Source organism: Solanum lycopersicum, chromosome 12 (assembly GCF_036512215.1).
Source record: "Solanum lycopersicum chromosome 12, SLM_r2.1".
Classification (NCBI taxonomy): domain Eukaryota; kingdom Viridiplantae; phylum Streptophyta; class Magnoliopsida; order Solanales; family Solanaceae; genus Solanum; species Solanum lycopersicum.
This window is the reverse complement of record NC_090811.1, coordinates 7,468,028-7,473,222: the sequence shown is the minus strand read 5'-3', so window position 1 is coordinate 7,473,222 and position 5,195 is coordinate 7,468,028. Positions and strand designations below refer to the sequence as shown.

General features: G+C 33.4%; 1 long non-coding RNA gene across 1 annotated transcript; it reads right to left on the bottom strand.

Annotated features, from left to right (window-relative positions):
• Positions 1–231: 231 nt before the first annotated feature.
• Positions 232–4,769, bottom strand: LOC138340705 (uncharacterized). The gene is made up of 2 exons (XR_011213441.1): positions 4,382–4,769; positions 232–483 (listed from the first exon to the last, which is right to left on the bottom strand). It is a non-coding gene; the product is annotated as an uncharacterized lncRNA (long non-coding RNA).
• Positions 4,770–5,195: the final 426 nt, after the last annotated feature.

Here is a 5,195-nt window from a genome sequence, read left to right as displayed (position 1 = left end):
TCTCAAAGAAAAGTAAAGGCGTCCCCCTACCGTTCCTTAAGACTCTACTAGACTCGTTCTTGTGTGATGAGACCAACGAACCTAATGCTCTGATACCAAGTTTGTCACGACCCAAATCTGGGCCGCGACTGGCACCCACACTTACCCTCCTATGTGAGCGAACCAACCAATCTAAACCTTAACATTTCAATATAATATCAACAGAAAGTAATGCGGAAGACTTAGCTCATTAATAAAATCAATAACTATTATTATTCCCAAAATCTGGAAGTCATCACCACAAGAACATCTATGATCAAGTACTAAACTAAGAGTATTCTAAAAAGCTAAAACAAATAAAAGCTAGTCCATGCCGGAAGTTCAAGGCGTCAAGACAGGAAGGAGAAGATCCAGTCCAAGCTAGAAGCGTTAGCTCACCCTGAAGATCCGGTGTGACGAAGACTGGCTAGAATTACTGTTGAGTTGAAGATGACGGCACGTTTGCTGCACTCCACAATAACAAGAAGAAAAACATAAAAGTAGGGGTCAGTACAAAACACGGGTACTGAGTAGATATCATCGGCCAACTCAAAATAGAAACAATATATATCAAGTAATATCATAAAATCAACTATGATACTCAACATGTAGCAACAGCAAGTACTATATCATTAACAATTACCGTCAAGTTCACACATGAGGACTCAAGCCTCAATACCATACTCATTTGGGAATTCGGTCCATTAGATTGAATATATTAACATCTTTCAAGATTTATTATCTTTATTCCCCTCGTGTCGGTACGTGACACTCCGCTCCTCAATATACTATCCTGGTGTCGGAACGTGACACTCCGATCCTCATATACTATCCTGGTACCGAAACGTGGCACCCGATCCATATTCTATCCTGGTGTCGGAACGTGACACCCGATCCATATTCTATCCTGGTACCGGAACGTGGCACCCGATCCATATTCTATCCTTGTGTCGGAACGTGACACTCCGATCCTCATATACTATCCTGGTACCAGAACGTGGCACCCGATCCCCTAATCTCACTACTTTCATTCATCAAGCCTTCTTTTATACCAAGGCATCATCATTAACAAAGTAGATTAGGGTTTCTTTTCAAGATTTGGGATTTAATAGCTTCATCATGCTTATTTATACATAATTACATAATCACATCATTCATGCAAGCATACAATTAAGCATATAGAAGGTTCACAATACTACTAACACATATCATTCGCTATTAAGAGTTTACTACGAATAGCATGAAAACCATAACCTACCTCCACCAAAGATTAGTGATCAAGCAAGCAAATTTTCTCCAAAGCTTTGTGTTTCCCCTTCTCGATCGTCTCTCTCTCTATCGATTCCCTTCTCTCTCTTTCTGTTCTTTTCTTTTTCTTATTCCAACCTTCTTTCTTTTACCCTAATTAGTATATAATTAAGAATAAAAGATGGGCAATAATGCCCCACTAATTAACTTAAGGTTACCTCTTTTAACCCCCAAGTAATTAGACTTATTAACATTAACCGACTAAATTTATAATTAAGGCAAGAATAGTCAAAAACGTTCCTTAAAACGTATCAAGAAATCCGACCTAGACTGGGATTGCACAGTCTGTGACGGCCCGTCGCGCCTGCGATGGTCCGTCCTGTTGCCCGTCACAGAGTTCAGAGACTCAATTTCTCTGAAGAATCTGTGACGGTCCGTCACACCTGTGACGGTCCGTCCTGCCATTCCGTTACGAAGTTCAGAGAGTCGATTTCAGTACCCAATTTTCAGTTTTTCTAAGTGTTTTGAAACGAGACCCTGCGACGGTCCGTCGTGCCCATGACGGTCCGTCGTGGGGTCCGTCGCCTCAGCCTGTTTTTCCAGAATTAAAATCTGCTGCTCAAAACGACTAACCAGGTCGTTACAATAAAATACTGAATAAGGAGCATATTTTAATGTTTAAATCAAGTTCTATTAAGCAACCAACTGTGAGTTTTTGAACTTTTGTTGGTAATTAGCAAACTTTCAATAAATCCACAAATGACTAATCAATCAAAAATTCATAGAAAATTAAATTTTAAAAGTCTAATAGATAGAAATACAATCTTTCTTAAGACTTTCATCATACAATATAGATGTAGAGTGTATTTGGCATGAAGGAAAACATTTTCTGGAAAATGTTTTCAATTTTCTCATGTTTGGTTGGGGCAAAAGTTTTTTCCAAATCAACTCATTTTCCTCAAAATTAAGGAAAATGACTTCCCTTCAAAAATTAAGGAAAACAGTTTCCAAAGCTCTCATCTAATTTCAAATTACATTTTCTTTTTGGAAAAAACATTAGCTTTAAAAAAAATATTTTCAATTTGAAAATTTTATTTTTTCACCCGATCTCTGATCCCCCGCCCCCAACACCACCCCCTCCCCAAAAAATTAATTTTGCTTTTTAAAAATATTTTCAACTCCAAATTTTTATTTTTAAAATCCTACCTCCCCATCCCCCGGCCAGCTCCCCTACCAGCCCCCTCACCCCCAACCCCAACCACCCAAAAAATTAATTTTGTTTTTTAAAAATACTATCAAGTACAAATTTTTATTTTTTCACTCCTACCCCCTCCCCCACCCCACCCCACCCCACCCCTATCACCACCACCACAAAAAAAAATTGTTTTTAAAAAATATTGTCAATTTCATAAATTATTTTGTATTCTAGTAAAAATAAAAGATATTCCTCAAAAAATATTTTTCATTCATAAATCAAACACTAAAAATTATTTCCGGAAAATATTTTCTACTCACCAATCAAACATGAGAAAATAAGTCTAAAATCTACTTGTTTTCCACGAAAACATTTTCTAGGAAAACATTTTCCTTGGAAAACATTTTCCTTCATACCAAACACACCCGTAAACAGAATACATAAATAGTACATAATTTTTTTGATTTCTTGTCGACTCCTTCTATCATAGCCAATCAAAATTCAAGATCCTTCTTTGTCGAGTCAAACTAAAGAACGAATTAATAGAACAAAAATAATATAAATATTTCACTACTTTCACTATAGAATAAAAAGGATACCTAAGGATCTCAAAAAAAAATATTTATATAAATAAAATTGGAGAAACACCAAAAATTATATTAAAATCTTAAATTAAATATTTAGAGGTCGTAAATACAAAAAGTATGAGAATTATAGCCTATACGTGTATATATATATATATACACACGTATAATAAATGTGGATATTTAAAGCAAATAACAGAGAAAAATAATAAATAAATGAAAGGATATAAGTTTCATAAGACCAAAACTAAAAAATAACAAATATATGATACAGGACGTACAAAAAAAATTGAAAAAAATATTCAGATGGGTTAATTTATAAGCTTAAAAAATATTTCATGAAGAAAATAAAAATATGTATGTAATAACCATCATAAATGTATATGTAACTACCATTGGGTATGCAATAATTGAGAATATAGCCAAAAAATGTGAGTTTGGTTATTAAAATTTAGTAGGCGGTAGTTATTAGAAAATGTTCTATTATTGAAGCAAAGAAATTAGGGGTTTTAGGTTATTAGAATTTTGGGTGTTGTAATTGTTTGACTTATTTCTAAGTATTAATTAAACTGAAAAATGAGGGGTATTGGTTATTGAAATTTAGGGCTTGTGTATATTTCAACGTGTAAAATTAATTTAAATTTGTAATTCATTTAATGCATTAAGATGAATGTATATTATTTCATGAATGTATATTATATAATTACTATTTAATATGTAATTGATTAGCTATTTTATAATATTTTTATTTAGCATAGGAGTAAAATGATATTTTAACTTTTAACTTTTTTTCTCACTTTTAATAATATATGATATATGATATGATTAACTCGTAAAAAATAGCTTGACGGCTTCATGATAAGGAAAGGACCGTGAAAATATTTTCCGAACTAGTGTTTTGGATTCGAATACCACTATATAAACAAAAGTTTCTCTTTTTTAAAAAAAAATATATTTGTAATATTTTTCTTCTCTATTCCAAGATGTAGTACTCTCAAACTTTTAATTCTGACTCAGCATGAGAGTATTAGTATTGACTCTTTTCAATCATCAGAGTAATATTTGTAACCCACCTAATCGTTGTTAATTGACATACTGGGTGGTAACCACCCTCAAACACCACTTAATTATCCATCTCCTCCACCATTAAAACATTCAAATGCTAATTTGACTAAATGCTAAAACATACAAAATGTGATATTATTTAATAGTGTGTCTTGGAAATAAAGGGACATAAATATCCCATTCTCACTAAATAAATTCATAGAAAATGTGTCTTATGTGATGTTTGAGCAATCAACATTTGGACTAATCTGGTAAGGAACATTAGACTTACATATTCCAGGGCCAATTTGAACTCCATTAATTAGCATTTGCTCTTTATGCATTTGCAAGCGCTTTGACGGTCAGGTACCCGCAGCAACAAGGAGAGATTTAAGCCCACCCTAACATGCTGACATTTAGCACAAAACCAAGACATGGTTCGAGGTCCGTATACACCATGACAGCTGCATGATGAGAAGCAAAGGAAATAGTTGCTTGATTGACATTGTGGAAATGGAACTTCTGGTTTTTGTTTATAAATGTGTATATATATATATATGTGTGTGTGAAAAAGTGAACTAACAAGTTCCAAACTCCATTGATGGAGTTTCTAACTGTCTAAGAACATTGAGAATGAAATAGAGAAAAATGAAACTGATACTATTGAGTTACTCCACAACACTTATCTGTACAAAACTACCTCTTATATATAGAGGTGCATGATGAATACAAGTGGAATACCAGAACCTTCTACAGCCTTCTACACACTATTATATACACCTAACAAAATATAACAGAATGTGTAACTAACTGATTACGTGTACTAACTAATTAGTCTACATGAAATTTAACAATATAGCTATTTATAAAGGAACCCAAAAAATGTATGGTATAATTGATTAGTTAAGTTACAAACATCCCAAGAGTTTATGAATATTCGATATGCTTCTTTAAGGGAATATAATATCTGACATGAGTTAGAGTCACGATACAGTAGTCTTCAAGAACCTTATGTGAAATTAAAATTATCTAGTAGAGTCCCATAAAATTTCATTATCTATACATAACCGTGCTTCAAGGCTATTAGGAGTATAGACTGGATGAAA